This window comes from Pan paniscus, chromosome 10 (genome assembly GCF_029289425.2).
Source record: "Pan paniscus chromosome 10, NHGRI_mPanPan1-v2.0_pri, whole genome shotgun sequence".
NCBI classification, from domain to species: Eukaryota; Metazoa; Chordata; class Mammalia; order Primates; family Hominidae; genus Pan; species Pan paniscus.
This window is the reverse complement of record NC_073259.2, coordinates 54,071,856-54,089,456: the sequence shown is the minus strand read 5'-3', so window position 1 is coordinate 54,089,456 and position 17,601 is coordinate 54,071,856. Positions and strand designations below refer to the sequence as shown.

Genomic DNA, 17,601 nt, shown 5'->3' with positions numbered 1-17,601 from the left:
AGAGCTAGACAGCGCCTGAACAATCAAGAGCTGACCACAGTGTCTTCTTGTAAGAAATGTGGCCACTGGTGAACAGCCATGTCTAGGAATGTCTAGATAAAATGGGCAGAGGAAGACAGTCTTGCATACATTTATGCATCTCATTTGTGCTTAGCTAAGGGATAATTATATACTTCATACTATAGTTATAAAATAATGTATAAGGAGAATCTAGTATAATTTTGGAAAGATTAGGTATTTAGTGTCTGTTGAAATGAAGGAGTGAGGAAAGAAAAAGAGAAATAAAAAGGAGATAAAAATACAATGTATCTAAAATCTCAAAGTCTTTCTGGTATTCACTCTTTCTGGTATTCATTCCCAGAAATAATACATTCAAAAAACATGTATAGCTCAATGAATGCAATTATACATTATACTTATTCATTAAATGTTTCCAAACAATCCTTTTAGTGGTATTTAGTAACAAATTTATCTCTCTTTTGCATCCATTCAATAAAAAAAAATTGGGTGAAAACTATGTGCATCTTAAATATGTCAAGAAATATAAAAGAAATTAAGTCAGAGAAAAAAGAAAAGTCTCCCGAACTATGGTCTCCAGTATAATAGCTGACATTTCTGTAATAGTACCTTTTATTATAATTCATTAGCAACTGCTAAATTACCAGCATCTACAGATGCTATCTTGCTACCATGGAAATGCAGAATATATGAATTAATTAGGACCATGTTGAAAAAAAAAAGGACAGAAGGGTGCCTAGTTTCTACAGGAAGCGGTTTCCTTCAATAGCTTTTATTATTATTATTATTCATCTAACAAATATCTCATGTTTTAAAATCTAATTATTAGGCAAGTAACCTTTTTTATCAGACAAGGCATCAGTTCCACATTACTTACTTGCTATGACTTCTTAAATTCTGGATTTAATCAACAGTTTTCATGTCAATACTGTGCACCCCTAACTTTTTGCTGCTCATTATTTCTTATATACAATCAGTTTAAGAGAGCTATTTGTCATTGTTACAGAAACACTACTATCACCATGGTTCCTTTCCTTAAGAGGTAGTTTATAAACAAATTCCTGAATGGAGGTTTCCAAACACCAAAGTTATCATAAGTGAATGCAATAAGTATATTCCCTCAGAAAGGCATAAACGGAATATGATATAACCTAATTTGTCATTTATTATTAGTTTGACAAAGATTATTATTAGAAGGCCAATTAGTCTGTATAAAATCTATGGCAGGAAAAAAAAAAAAACTCAGAGACTTGTTAAAGTGTTTCTGGCAGAGACAGGGTAAAGAGTGCCCTGACAAACCAGTGAAAAGTTCTGCTTGATTTGGTAGATTTCTCTATACACTGGAAAGAAACCAAAAGAACATGAACATTTATCAGTCACCAACTACACTGTACTAGGAATGCAAATAACTGCTTTGTTCTGATTACAAGTTCACCAAACAACTTTCCATAAAGGTGTCAGATCCTTCTTCTGTAAGAAGAGACAGAACAAAAAACCCCAAAACACTGACCAGCTAAACAGGGCACTTCACTTCACTTGGTACTTCTCCTTATTTTACAAAAAGCATTCTGGTCCTTTCTCAAGTCTATTTTAGGTTGGGTTAATGGAAATAATCAGCTCTATCCCCAATCAACTCAATAAGAACTGAAAAGGAAAAAATCAACTTTACAGAACAGAAAAAATGGAAGGCCAGAACCTGGATTTGGGTGATGCCAAAGTAATGCCATCCAACAAGATCCTTTTTGAACAGCCATTTTACATCTTCCCTTAAATATCAATCTTCTCAATCTCTATTCAAAATGCTTTTTCTTCTGTTGTGACCATCCTAGTTACTTCCCTTCACCTCTGGACATCCTTTAAAAATTTTTTATTGCAGCATTTTCTTATTCCTAACCACATAAAATAATAAAATCTGTTTGGCGTTTTTGTCAAAGCACTTCCAAGTCATTATCTCATTTGATGCTTAGGGCCACCTTCGGAATATAAGCAGGACACATATTAGCCCATATTTATATAAAGGAACAGAAGACCCAACCGGTTATATGCAGGGACTTCAAGGTGGGGATTAGGGCAGTGGTTCTCAGATATGGCCCTCTGAACCCTCTTACCTAGGGACAACTGTCACCTACTGGACACATTTGCTAAACCAGCAGAAGTTTTGCTACTGGCACTTAGTGAATACAGGCCAGAAATGCTGCTAAGCGTCTTAAAAAGTCCATTTTTGGGCTCTCTGTCTCACTGATCTACGCGTGTCTATTCTTTCACCACACTGTCTTGATTACTGTCACTTTTTAGTCATTCTTCTTATTTTACTATTTTTTAAAGAGGGTACTGCTCTGTTAACCAGGCTGGTCTCGAAATTCTATTGATATGATGTGATTATTTAGTCTGTTGATGTGATAATATCAATTTTAAAAAGCTGAATCAGTCTTGCATACTTGGGACAAATCCCATTTCATAATGGTATATAAGTCTTTAGTGTTGAATTCAATTTTATAATATTTTATTGATGATTTCTACATCTATGTACCTGAGAGATACTGGTCTATAGTTTTCTTGTATTTTCTGGCTTTGGTATTAACACTGGCTTCATAAAATGAGTTAGAAAGCATTCCCTCTGCCTCCACCTTCTAAAGGAAATTCTAAACAATTGGTACAGTTTCTCTCTTAAATCTTTGGTAGAATTCACTTGTAAACCCATCTGAACCTGGTGCTTTCAGTTTTGGAAGGTTATGATATATCTTTCAGGGAATTGGTCCATTTCATCTAGGTTATCAAACTTGTAGGGATAGAGTTATTCATAGTATTCCTTTGTCATTTTTAATGTCCATGGAATCTGTAGTGCTGTCACCTCTTTCATATCTGATATTCGTAATTTATGTGGTCTCTTTTTTTTCTTAGCCTGACTAAAGCTCTGCTTACTTTACCTTTTCAAATAACCAGTTTTTTGTTTTGTAGATTTCCTCTATCAATTTCCTGTTTCCAATTTCATTTCCACTCCAGTATTTACTATTTCTTATCTTCTGCCTACCTTGGATTTAATTCCCTCTTTTCTTGTCTCCTAAGGTCAAAGCCTAGAAGACTGACTCTAGCACTTTCTCCTTCTGTTACTAAATACATCAAATACTATAAATTTAAAAGCACTGCTTTCAGTGAATCCCACAAATTTTCATTTTTCACTTTCATTTAGCTCTAAATTTTTTGCTATTTCTATTCAGATTTTTTGACTCATGTTATTTAGAAGTGTGTTGTTTAACCTGCAAGCATTTTGGAATTATCCAGCTATCCTTCTGCTGTTGATTTTGTTTAATTCCATTGTAGCCTAAGGACAGTTATTATATGATTGTATTCTTTTTAAATTGTTAAGGTTTCACGGTTCAGAATGTGTTCTATGTTCTATGTTCTATCCGAGCTAGGGAAGAATGTGTATTCTGTTGTTGGATGAAGTAGTCTACAGATGTCAGTTATATCCAGTTGAGTAATGGTGTTGTTGAGTTCAACAATGTCTTTACTGATTTTCTGCCTGCTAAATCTGGCCATTTCTGATAGAAGGGTAATGAAGTCTCCAACTATAATAGTGATTCATCTATTTTTTCCTCACAGTTCTACCAGTATTTGCATTGAGAATTTGGTCACTCTGTTATTAGGCACATAAGGTAAATTGGAGAACTAACACTTTTACCATTATAGAACACATGTCTCTTTATCCCTGATAACTTTACTTGCTCTGAAATCTGCTGTTTGAAATTAATATAGCTAATCCTATTTTCTTCTGATTAATGTTAGCATGGCATATCTTTCCCATGCTTTTAATCCATGTGTATTTATATTTAAAGAGTTTCATATAGACAGCAATAAAGTTGGGTCTTGTTTTTTTAGGCACTCCTGCAATCTGCCTTTTAATTGGTACATTTAGACCACTGACCTTCGAAGTGATTACTGATAATTAGATCAAAGTCTACCATATTTATTATTTTCATTTATTTGTTCTTATTTTTCTCATTCACCCTTTTTCTACCTTGTGTGGATTTAGTTGAGCATTTTACGTGATTTTATCTTCACTCCTTTCTCACCACATTGGTTATACTGCTTTCATTACTTTTTCTTTGTGCTGGCCCTAGAGTTTGCAATATACATTTACAACTAATTCAGGTCCACCTTCAAGTGCCACTAGATCATTTCATGAGTAGTATGAATACCTTATAATAGCAAAATAATGCTAATTCCTTCCTTCCATCCCTTGTATAATTTCTCTCATGCATTTCACATATAAATAAGCATAAACATATACACACACACATGCACATACAAGCACATGTACACACCAGAAAGAGTCTCTGAGCTTGAGGATATATGTATGTAACAGAAACCTCCAAAACTGAAAAGCAAGGAGAAAAAATACTGGGGGGAAATGAACCATAAACAAACCATATATATATGTGCTTAAGTATAGACAAGTATATATACAGACAAGCACACATAATCAAAGGCATTATTGCTACTATTTTCAATAAACTGTTGTCTCAGATCAATGATTAATTAAAAAATGAAAGTTTTATTTTACCTTCATTTATTTCTCTCCAATGTTTTCTTATGTAGATCTGAGTTTCTGACATATCATTTTTTACATTTCTTGCATGGCAAGTCTACTGGCAACAAATTTCCTTTGTTTAAGCAATTTTCTATTTATCCTTGTCTTTTGAAGGAAAAACTTAACAGGGTACAAAATCCTAGATTGGTAGGGCTTCATTCTCTCAACACTTTAAATATTTCACTCCACTCTCTTCTTGCTAGCACTGTTCCTGAGAAAAAGGTATTCTTATCTTTGCTATTATATAGATAATATATATTATTATTTATTATGATCTGGCTTATTTCAGGATTTTTACCTTTGATTTTTCTGTAGTTTAAAAATGACATGCCTTCACATAGCTATTCTGCCATTTATTCTGCTTTGTCAACTAGGAAATTGTAGGATCTGTGGTTTGGCTGGGAAATGCTCAGTCATTATTGCTTCAAATATTTCTTCTTTTCCTTTCTCTCTTCCTGATATTTCTTTTATATGTATGTTACACCTTTTGTAGTTGCCCCCATGGTTCTGATATTCCGTTATGGTTTGTTTACTCCAGTATTTTTTCACTTTGCTTTTCAGTTTTGGAGGATTCTTTTAAAAACATCCTCAAGCTTGGACATTCTTTCTTCAGCCATGTCCAGTCTATTAAAGCCCATCAAAGACATTTTTTTTTTTTTGAGTCGGAGTCTTGCTCTGTCACCCAGGCTAGAGGACAGGGGTGTGATCACAGCTCACAGCAGACTCCAAATCCTGAGCTCAAGGGATCCTCCCACCTCAGCCTCCCAAGTAGATGGAACTACAGGCATGCACCACCTATGTCCAGCTATTTTTAAAACTTTTTGTAGAGATGCAGTCTTAGTATGTTGCCCAGGATGGTCTCAAACTCCTGGTCTCAAGTGATTCTCCTGCCTCAGCCTCCCATAGCATTGGGATTACAGGGATGAACTGCTGCACCCAGCCCCATATTCTTCATTTCTGGCATAGTGTTTTTGATCTCTAGCATTTCTTTTACAGATTCTTAGAATTATCATCTATCTGCTTACATTACCCATCTGTCCTTGCAAGCTATTTTATCCATTAGAGCCCTTAGCTTATTATTCATGGTTGTTTTCAGTTCCCAATCTGATGATTCCAGAACCCCTGACATATCTGAGTTTGATTCTGATGTTTGCTCTGTCTCTTCCTTCAGCCCATTTTCCCCCCTTTTACTGTATCTTCTCATTTTTTTCTTGATAGCCAGACATGACACACTGGTTAATGGATATAAATACATTGTCAGTAATAAAGTGGTAAGGTGTAGGAGGAGGGGAAACACTCTACAGTGTTATGATTAGGTCTCAAGCTTTAGTGAGGCTGTGCCTCTGGACTGGGAACTTCACAAGTGCTTCTCAGTTCTCTTCTCTCTTAGTTGGAACAGAATGGCTAGAGGGTACAGGAGTTTAATATTCCCCTTTTCTCAAATAAAAGGCTAGAGAGAACTAGAATTGGGTGTTTTGCTTACCCCAGGCCACTTACACTGTGTTTTAACTAATTTTTTCTGAAGCAGACCTCATTTAAAAACAAAACAAAACAGAGTACTCTGGCATACTTCAAAATGGCTCCTTTTCCCTTCCTTGTGCCAGAAGCAAAGGGAATTTTTCTCAAATATTCACTGTGAAAACCTGGTAGAGCAGCAAGAGGTGAAATTCATAAGAGTGGAAGACCCCTCCACCCACTTCTGCTGACTAGGTCCTCCTGGAGTTTTTAAAATCTAAGATTTGTCCACAGTGAATCTCTAGCAATTTGTCAACTATAATGCAGGTTTTCCTATACAAGCAATGTTTCCCATGGAAGACTTTGTTAATTGGTTATCACTCAAGTAAATTATGGTTAGCTGTATCCACCTGCCTCTCCAGTTTTGGGGGTAGTGGTTTGTCCTATCACCTCACTTCTCTTTAGGTCCAGGAAGAACTGCTGATTTTTCAATTTGTCCCATTTTTTACCTGTTAGAGCAGACTGGTGACTACAAGCTCCTGACATGCCCAACAATTTCATTATCAGCAATTTGATTATAATATTATCTGGGCATGGCTTTCTTTGAAATAATACCATTTGAAGTTTGCTGAGTTTCTTGAATCTGTAAGTTTATGTCTTTCACCAAGTTTGGAGAGTTTCCAGGCCTTGTATCTTTAAATATTTTTTCTTCAGATATTTGTTTTTCCTCTTCTGGCATTATGCTGACACAAATGTTAGAAATCCAAATATTGTCCTACAAGTCCTTAAGAGTTGGTTCATTTTTTTTCCATTTTCCCTCTTATTTTAGGTAATTTCTATTGTTTGAATTATTTATATTTATCTGTCTTAAGTTCACTCACTTTTTTCATCTCTCTCTGCCATTAAATCAATCCATTTTCCATTTGAGTCCTTTATTAAAGTACGTGTTTTTCTGTTGAGAACTTCTATCTTTCCATTCATTGCAAGTGTTTTCACCTTTATCTCTTGGATCACAGTTACCAAAGCCAATTTAAAGTTTTTGTGTGATAAATCCACCATCTGGGTCATCTTGTAGTGAGCACCTGTTATCTTTTCCCTTAGCAACTTGTCAGATTTCCCTGATTCTCTATGTTAAGCGCCTTTGCGTTATATTCTGAACATGCTGGATATTATGTTTTCATTGGGTCCTGTTAAAAATGTTTTCTTAAAAGTGCAGGTTTGTTACATGGGTAAACTGCACGTCATTGGAGTTTGGTGTACAAATTATTTCATCTCCCAGGTAGAGAGCATAGTACCTGATAGGTAGTTTTTTGATCCTCACCCTCCTCCCAACCTCCACCCTCAAATAAGCCCAGTCAGTGTCTACTGTTCCTCTTTGCATCCATGAGTACTCAGTGTTTAGCTCTTACTTATAAGTGAGAAAATGAAGTATCTGATTTTCTGTTCTTGCATTAATTCACATTGGATAATGTTACTAGCAGCATCCATGTTGCTGGAAAGGACATGATCTGATTTTTTTTTATAGCTGTGTAGTATTCCATGGTGTATATGTACTACATTTTCTTTATCCAGTCCACCATTGATGAACATCTAGGTTGATTCCATGTCTTTGCTATGTGAACAGTGCTGTGATGAATATATGTTTGCATGTGTCTTTATGATAGAACGAATTATATTTCTTTGGGTATATACCCAGTAAGGGGACTGCTGGATCGAATGGTAGTTCTGTTTTACATTGAGAAATCACCACAATGCTTTCCACGGTGGTTGAACTAATTTACGTTACCACCACCAGCACTGTATGTGTTTCCTCTTCTCCACAGCCTCTCCAGCATGTTTTTTCGTATGCTTTTTGTTTTTGACTTTTCAATAACTGCCATTCTGACTGGTATCAGATGCCATCTCATCATGGTTTTGATCCGCATTTCTTTAATGATTAATGATGTTGAGCATTTTTTCATATTCTTGTTGGCTGTGTGTGTCTTCTTTTGAAAAGTGTTCATGTCCTTTGCCCATTTTTTACTGGGGCTGTTTGATTTTTGCTTGTTGATTTAAGTTCCTTACAGAATCTGGATATTAGACCTTTGTTGGATGCATAGTTTGCAAATACTTTCTCCCATTTTGAAGGTTGTCTGTTTACTCACATTAGTTTCTTTTGCTATGTAGAAGCTCTTTAGTTTAACTAGATCCTATTTCTCAATTTTTATTTTTGTTGCAATTGCTTTTGGAGTCTTCACCATGGAATCTTTGCCATGGCCTATATCTAGAATGGTATTTCCTAGGCTTCCTTCTAGGCTTTTTACAGTTTTAGGTTTTATGTTTAAGTCTTTGTTCCATCTTGAGTTGATTTTTGTATATGAAGAAAGGAAAGGGTCCAGCTGCAAACTTTTGTATATGGCTAACCAGCTCTTCAAACACCATTTATTAAATAGGTAATCCTTTCCCCATTGCTTGTGATTGTCGACTTTGTCAAAGATCAGATGGTTGTCAGTGTGCAGCTTTATTTCTGGGTTCTCTAACCTGTTCCACTCCTCTATATGTCTGTCTTTGTACCAGTATCATGATGTTTTGGTTACTGTAGCCACGTAATATAGTTTGAAGTTGGTAGGGTGATGCCTCTGGCTTTTGTTCTTTTAGCTTAGGATGGTTTTGGCTATGCATTCTCTTTTTTGGTTGCATATGAATTTTAGAACAGTTTTTTCTAATTCTGTGAAAAATGATATAGGTAGTTGCATAGAAATAGCATTGAATCTGTAAACTGAATTGGACATACGGCCATTTAAACAATATTAACTTTTCCTATCCATGAACATGGAATGTTTTTCCATTTGTTTGTGTTCTCTTCAACTTCCTTTAGCAATGTGTGGTAATTCTCATTGCACAGATATTTCACTTCCCTGTATAGCTGTATTCCTAGATATTTTATTATTTTTGTGGCTTTTGTGAATGGGATTGCATTCTTGATTTGGCTCTCGGCTTCAACGTTATTGATGTATAGAAATGCTACTGATACTTGTACATTGATTTTGTATCCTAAAACTTTGCTGAAGTTGTTTATCAATCCTAGAAGCCTCTGGAGAGAGAGTATGGGGTTTTCTAGATATAGAATTATATCATCTGTAGATAGATATGGTTTGACTTCCTCTCTTCCTATTTGGATGACTTTTACTTTTCTCTTGCATGATTGCTCTGGCTAGGACATCCAGTACTATGCTGAATAGGAGTGGTGAGATTGGGCATCCTTGTCTTGTTCTGGTTCTCAAGGAAAATGATTCCAGGTTTTACCCATTCGTTATAATGTTGGCTGTGGGTCTGCCATAAATGGCTCTTATTATTTTGAGGTTTGTTCCTTCAATGCCTACTTTGTTGAGGGTTTTTTTACATGAAGGAATGTTGAATTTCATTGAAAGCCTTTTCTGTGTCTATTGAGATCATCATGTGGTTTTCAGTTTTGTTTATGTGATAAATCAGATAGATTTCCATATGTTGAATCAACCTTGCATCCCAGGAATAAGGCCTATTTGATTGTGGTGGATTAGCTTTTCGATGTGCTGCTGGATTCAATTTGCTAGTGTTTTGTTAAGGATTTTTGTGTCTGTGTTCATCAGGGATATTAGCCTGAAGTTTTCATCTTTTATTGTGTCTGCCATGTTTTGGTATTAGAATGATCTGGCCTCATAATGAGTCAGAGAGGAGTCCCTCTTACTCAATATTTTCTAGAAGTTCCAATAGGATTGATACCAGCTTTTCTTTATACATCTGATAAAATTCAGCTGTAAATCCCTCTGGTCCAGGGCTTTTACTGGTTGGTAGGTTTTTTATTACTGATTCAATTTCAGAACTCATTATTATCTGTTCAAGTATTCCATTTCTTCCTAGTTCAGTCTTGAGAGGTTTTACATTTCCAGGAATTTATCTATTTTCTCTAGGTTTTCTAGTTGGTGTGCATAGAGGTATTCGTAATAGTTTCTGAGGGTTCTGTTTTCTGCATTTCTGTGGGGTTGGTGGTAATGTCGTCTTTGTCATCTCTGACTGTGTTTATTAGGATCTTTTTTCTTTATTGGTCTAGCTAACAGTCTCTCAATCTTATGCATTCTTTCGAAGAACCAACTTTTGGTTTCATCAATCTTTTATATGAATTTTCACCTGTCATTTTTGTTCAGTTCAGCTCAGATTTTTGTTATTTTCTTTTGCTAGCTTTAGGGTTGGCTCCCTCTTGTATTTCTAGTTCCTCTAGGTGTGATGCTGGGTTGTTAATCTGAGTTCTAACTTGATGTAAGCATTTAGCACTATAAACTTTCCTCTTACCACTGCTTTAGCTGCATCCCAAAGATTCAGGTGAGTTGTATCTGTTTCCATTAATTTCAAATAACTTATTGATTTGTACCTTAATTTCACTCTACACAAAAGTCATTCAGGGACAGGTTAATTTCCAAGTAATTGTACAGTTTGGGGGATCTTGTTGGTATTGATTTCTATTTTTATTGCACTGAGGTCTGAAAGACTGGTTGGTAGGGTTTTGTGTTTGTTTTTGTTGAGAATTGCTTTATGGCCAAATGTGTGGTCAATGTTAGAGTATGTGCCATGTGCAGGTGAGAAGAATGTACATTCTGTTGTTGTTGGGTGGCATATTGTATAGATGTCTGTTAGATCCATGTGGTTAAGTGTCAAGTTTAAGTCCCTAGTATCTGTTTCTTTCCTGCCTCGATGATCTAACACTGTCAGTGACATGTTGAAGTCTGCCATTATTATTGTGTGGTTATCTAAGTCTCCTCATAGGTCTCTTACAAACTTGTTTTATTGATCTAAGCACACCAGTGTTGGGTGCAAATATACTTAAGATAGTTAAGACTGTTTATTTAGTTGAACCATTTATCATAATGTAATGTCCTTCTTTGTCCTTTTTATTTTTTTGAGATGGAGTCTCACTCTGTGCCACCCAGCTGGAGTGCAGTGGCACAATCTCAGCTCACTACAACCTCCATCTCCCAGGTTCAAGTGATTACCATGCCTCAGCCTCCCAAGTAGCTGGGAATACAGCTGTACACCACCACACCTGGCTAATTTTTTGCATTCTTAGTAGAGACAGGGTTTCACCATGTTGGCCAGGCTGGTCTTGAACTTCTGACCTCAGGTGATCTGCCCACCTTAGCCTCCCAAAGTGCTGGGATTACCGGTGTGAGCCACCGCACCTGGGTTCTTTGTCCTTTTTGACCATTGATGGCTTAAAGTCTATTTTTTCTAAATAAGAATAGCAACTCTTGCTCTGTTTGCTTGATAGATCTTTCTCCATCCCTTTACTTTGAGCCTATGAGTGGGTTTGCATTTCAGATGGTCTCCTGAAGGTAGCATACAGTTGGGTCTTCTTCTTTATGCAACTTGTCACTCTCTGCCTTCAAAGTGGGCATTTATCCTGTTTATGTTCAAGGTTTTGTTTTGTTTTTGAGAGGGGGCCTTGCTCTGTCGCCCAGACTGGAGTGCAGTGGTGCCATCTCAGCTCACTGCAACCTGCCTCCCAGGCTCAAGCAATTCTCCTGCCTTAGCCTCCTGAGTAGCTGGGATTACAGGCATGTGCCACTATGCCTGGCTATTTTTTTTGTATTTTTGGTAGAGACGGGGTTTCATCATGCTGGCCCGGCTGGTCTCGAACTCCTGACCTCAGGTGATCCACCTGCCTCAGTCTCCCAAAGTGCTGGGATTACAGGCATAAGCCACAACACCTGGCCTTGTTTAAAATGTTCAAGGCTAATATTGATGTTAAGATTTGATCCTGTCAACATGTTGTTAGTAGGTTGTTATGCAGACTTGATTATATAATTGCTTTATAGTGTCAGTGGGCTAGGTACTTAAGTGTGTTTTTATAGTGGCAGATAATAGTATTTCATTTCCATTTTTAGCACTTGCTTAAGCATGTCTTGTAAGGCAAGTGTGGTGGTAATGAATTCCCTTAGTGTTTGCTTGTCTGAAGAACATTTTATTTCTCCTTTGTTTATGAAGTTTAGTTTGGCTGGAAATGGAATTCTTGGTTGAAATTTCTTTTCTTTAAGGCTGCTGAATATAAGCCCCCCAATCTCTTCTGGCTTGTAAGATTTCTGCTGAAAGGTCTGCTGTTAGCCTAATGAGATTCTCTTTGTATATGACCTGCCCCTACTCTTTGATCTGCCTTTAATATTTTTTCTTTCACATCGACTTTGGAGAATCTGATGACTATCTATCTTCAAGATGGACATCTTGTAGTATATTGCTGAGGTTCTGTGAATTTACCAAATTTGCCTGTTGACCTTTCTAGTGAGGTTGGGGGAATTTTCCTGGACAATATCCACAAAAATGTTTTCCAAGTTGCTTGCTCTCTCTCCCTGTCTTTCTCGAATGTAAATGAGTTGTAGGTTTGGTCTCTTCACATAATCCCTTATTTCCCAGAGGTTTTGTTCATTTTTATTTTTTTTCTTTATTTTGTCCAACTGAGTTGATTCAAAGAACTGGTCTTCAAGCTCTGAGATTCTTTCCTCAGATTGGTCTATTCTGCTTTAATACTTCTGACTGTATTATGAAATTCTTGTAGATTTTCACCTCTAGAAGAACAGTTTCTTTCTTAAAATGGCTATTTCATCTTTCAGTTCCTGTATCATTTTATTGGAATCCTTAGATTCCCTGGATTCAGTTTCAACTTTCTCCTAAATCTGGACGACCTTATGTGCCATGCAGATTCTGTATTCTATGCCATCATTTCAGTGATTTCAGTCAAGAACCCTTGCTGTCGAGCTCATGTGGTCATTTGGAGGTAAGATGACACTCTCTGGCTTTTTGAATTGCCAGAGTTTTGCACTGGTTCTTTCTCATCTGTGTGAGATGATGTTTCTTTAATCTTTAAAGTTGCTGTCCTTCAGATAGGGCTTTTTGCTTTTTATATTCTTTGATGCCCTTGAGGGTTTGACAGTGGTATAAGCTGGGTATAAATTGATTGGCTTCACGTCTGGATGACTGCAGGGGGCCAAGGCTCAGCTTAGCATTCCTAGGCTGTGTGCTCTAACCCTGGGGACCTGGGACCAGGCCCACAGCCTTTTTTCTCTGGCCCCTTAAGGTTAAGCTCCTGCTGTGCTGAAGGGGCTGAGGTGTTCCCAGTCTGCTGGTAACACTCCAATGCAGTCTGCCAGCAAAAGGGCTTCGGCAAGGCAGCAGGGGTCCCTGCACGTGTGTGCACCAGTGGCAGTGTGGTAGTGAGGTTAGCATGCACACGGCATGTACACATAGTGTTCACTGAGCAATCCTGTGACTCAACCCTACAAAGTTAAAAGCCAGGAGGTTAAGAAAGATGATACAAACAGTAAATTCAGCCATACCTGTTGGTCTTCAAATTTTGACTTCCCTACCCAATCTGCCTGCTGTTGCTTACTTTTCAGAATCCTCAGTTGCATTTTGCATTATTTCCAGAGTTTTTAGTTGTAATCAGTTACAACTCCTACAGAAGCTCTCTGTGAGGATGGATCTTCTAACAAAAGAGCTATGGCAGTAGCTGCCGGCAAGTGCCTCAGCTGGGCAGCCAAGGCCATGCTGCAAGCAGGTGTGGCCAGGCAGGGACCCTGGGATAGGCCAGCAAATAGGGGGACACTCAGATCAGACAGGCCCCTTCCCATGAGCAAGATATGCTCTGTCCAGGTCTGGCAGCCAAAAAGGCTAAAGCCACCTAGAGGAGTACGGTGGGCCTTGAAGGATGAGCACCCATGACTATGCTCCACTGCAGCCATTCCCACGCCAGACCCCTGGGGATCCATGCAAGCTGGAGTTCTGTCTCTGCCAGCTCAAATATTCATAGGGGTTATGGGGTCTCCTGCAGTGAGGATACTAGAGGTCTGTAATGAGAGTGGGCCACTCTAAGCCTATTTCACTCGCCCCTTCCCCAGGAGCTGCTCAGGGTCAGGAATAAGTCCTGGTGCTCAGCAACTCCATGCAGGGTTTCCTCCCCCACTTCAGCCCGGGGTCTGTATCCTTCTTCTGTCTACTCTCAATACCTTCTTTCTGAAGATCTGTTTGGAGTATGCAGTTCTTCCTGATGGTCTGGTTTCTCGGTGGGAGAAGTTCTTCCTGTCTGCATCTAGTCAGCCGTCTTGTTAAATAGCAATTTTCAATAGCTATGTTATTCAGATTACTCAGGAGATAGACTGGGACTGTGTCGTACCTTATGTCACAGTTCTGTACTCAAAACATTTGCTGTGCCCCTTTGGGTCTGAATTGTGCATGTGCTGCTTAGGGGTGAGCTCAGGACTTGTTTCAGCTTATACACAGAAACAGGAGATCCCCTTTTTCAGCTCTCTTCTCCACCACTTCCCTGACCCCTCTGGCCCCTAGGGTCCTCTTTTCCAAATCTGCTATGCATAAAACCAGGATTTTCTCTTAGAACTTAATCCCTTACACTGTTTTTCAGTTCCACATAATTGGGACTGTCCTTGCAGCATACCAGCAAGGGAAACTACAGAGAAAAAATAACTGATTCCCTCCCACACTCTCTAGACCCCAGGGATCCCTTTTCTATTTCCTTTGTACAGAAAGAGGGCTGTATCTCAGCATCCATAGTGCTATACTACTGCCATCACCACTGCAGCACTGCAGGTTTTTAACTGGGCTGGCCTCAAGGCAGGGCAAGGAGAAAAAGGAAAAAAAGGACGGGGAACTCCTCCCATATCTTCTGGCTCACAAGGGTCCCTATTCTGAATCTTCTGACTAGAAGGAGGGGGTTTCTCTTGGGCTTTTCTGCCATTGGTGTTCAATGAGCAGTCCTGGGACTCAGCCGTCCAAAGGTAAAAGCCAGGAGATTAAGAAAGAAAAGATGATACAAACAGTAAATTCACTGCCAGTCCAGTAGGTCTTCAAATTTTGACTTCCCTACCCAATCTTCCTGCTGTTGTTTACTTTTCAGAATCCTCAGCTGCATTTTGCATTATTTCCAGAGTTCTTGGTTGTAATCAGTGGAGAGACAGGCTGTGGAAGACTTACCCCATTTCGATCAACACCAGGTATCATTCATTATACTTTAAAATGCATTCACCTTTACTGTACACAGTACCAATACAAGTATAGATTTGGGAGGCAGTAAAAGGCAATATTAGAATAAATGCTCAGAATATCAGATACTGAACCAAAAGCTCTTTAACTGATATATTTGAATGTGTCTAATAAAAGATGAAGTACACATCTGGCAGGGTAACTGCAAATCTATACTAAGATATTGTAAAAAATGATCAAACAGGAAACTCTACATCTGGCTCATGCTGCGCTTTCTTCTTACAAATACTTCAAACTTCTGCCACCAGGCTCTCAAGTACTTATCTGTGTGTTCTATCCACCAATAGCTATTTTGAAACTGTGTCATTTGGCTTAGAATTGTGTGGTCTATAAAAACACAAAGCCACTTTTTAACGCAACAGCTTTCCATTAAAAAGCACTCTTTCAAAGACTGCACCCTTCAACTTCAGCAAGATGTCTTAAATAACAAGAAACACACAAATAGCCAGCAAGCCAAGCTTACTCACGGGGCTGGCTCAAATAACAAAATTCAACCTAAGTCAGGTCATTGGAAATGAAGAGTTGTCCAGGACTGAGCACCAAATCCAATGGAGCATTCTATTGAAAGTTAAAATGTTTTTAGGGTAAATGTAAAAAATTATACTATAAGGCAGCACTGGGCTTACAGCTTCCCTTTTTTTTTTAATGAATTCATGTTATGTATTTAGCATTTTGTAAATGTATGAGACTAGGATTGAGGACTCCTCTTAAGGCCTGACGCTCCACTTGCTGTCTGTGATAGTGTGAAATATTTATTAGGTCTTCCACCCTTGTTTCATGGCATACAACTCCTAAAATCCTTAGACTCTGCAAAGTGATGTCTTTTTGTATGCTAGTAAGTTGACAGATGACTGGTAGCCCCTAGGCAGCTTCAGGATAAGGGTTGGTCACTGGAAAAACCAAGGCAGGATTAGATGGTTGGGACCCCCAACCTCCAAGGGGAGAGAAGCTGAAGGTTAAGTTGGTCACCAGTCGCCAATGGTTTAATCAATTATGCCTAGGTAATGATATAATTGATTATGACACTTCTTTAAAAGGTGAAAAGGGCTGAGTTCAGAGCACTTCTCGACAGATGAACATATGGAGGTTGACAGGCAGGGAACAAAAACTCATCCATGTACCAATAGTGGAGGACTCCACCTCCACAGGGACAAAATCTCCTGTGCTCAGGACCCTTCCAAGTCTTGCCCTATGTATCTCTTTATCTGTTTGTATCCTTTGAAATAAACCAGTAAACCAAACTGTTTTCTGATTTCTGTGAACCACTCTAGAAAATTAATATAACCCAAAAAAGGTGTTGTAAAAACTCCAACTTGAAGTAGTTGGTTAGTCAAAGTTCCAGAGACCCAAATTTGCAACTGGTGTCTGAAGGCTGTTGGCATTGGGGGTGGTGGGAGGTCTTGAGGACTGTGCCCTCAACCTGTGGAATCAGACGCTATTTCTAGGGTGACGGTGTGAGAACTGAATTAGAGGACATCCAGCTGGTGTCTGCTGCAAAACTGATTGCTTGTTGGTGGGGAGAAATCCCCCACATTTGGTCACAGAAGTCTTTTGTGTTGACTGTTGAGTGAGAGAATTAAAAAATATACTTTTGAGTATGTTTTTATACTCACAGTGTCCATTTCACATTGCAGAAGGGGCCTAAGTAGGTGGCAGATCATGACAGTACTCCTTTTTCCTTCTTATCTGGCCAATGAAATGGCTATGTTAGAAGGAACTTTACATATAACTTGTACTTTACAGAAGAGAAAGCAAGCTCAAGCATTAAGTGACTTATCTAAAATCACATATTTACATAAAAGATTTGAAAGCAGGATCCAGGATTTCCAATTTCACGTCCCGCATTCCTTCTGCTACTCCCATCTTCTTTTTTTTTTTTTTTTTGAGACAGAGTCTCGCTCTGTCACCCAGCCTGGAGTGCAGTGGCACAATCCCAGCTCACTGCAACCTCCACCGAGTAGCTGGGATTAAAGGCACATGCCACCATGCCCAGCTAATTTTTGTATTTTTAGTAGCGACAGGGTTTCACCGTATTAGTCAGGCTGGTCTTGAACTCCTGACCTCGTGATCCACCCGCCTCGGCCTCCCAAAGTGCTGGGATTACAGGCGTGAGCCATCGTGCCTGGCCCTCCCTGCTGCCTTCTAAGAAAGAGCAAAATCTGGGAAACTTCTGAAGTGATGGCACCTGGGAGATGCTGAGCAAGGCACCAATCACGGATGCATTGGCAATCAGAATGCAGGTGGCATGGGAGGGTATTTTTTTAAATCCCACTACTCCCCACCTGATATCACCTCTCTGAATAACCGGTTAATCTGAATACTTTTCATTTTATATACTCATAAAAATAAATAAAAATAAACACCTGTGGCCATGATAAAAGAAAATATGGTCTTTTCCTTTAGTGCCACTTGTTTTTGTAACCAGCTGTTAAGAAAAACACAGCAGTAAATCTGAGAAATGACATGGGCCATCAAAC

The 17,601-nt window shown here is 38.5% G+C and overlaps 1 protein-coding gene across 1 annotated transcript in view; it reads right to left on the bottom strand.

The window, feature by feature from the left end:
• Positions 1 to 17,601, bottom strand: part of SLC2A13 (solute carrier family 2 member 13) — a 339,724-nt gene that overhangs the window by 302,473 nt on the left and 19,650 nt on the right. The window lies entirely within an intron of this gene.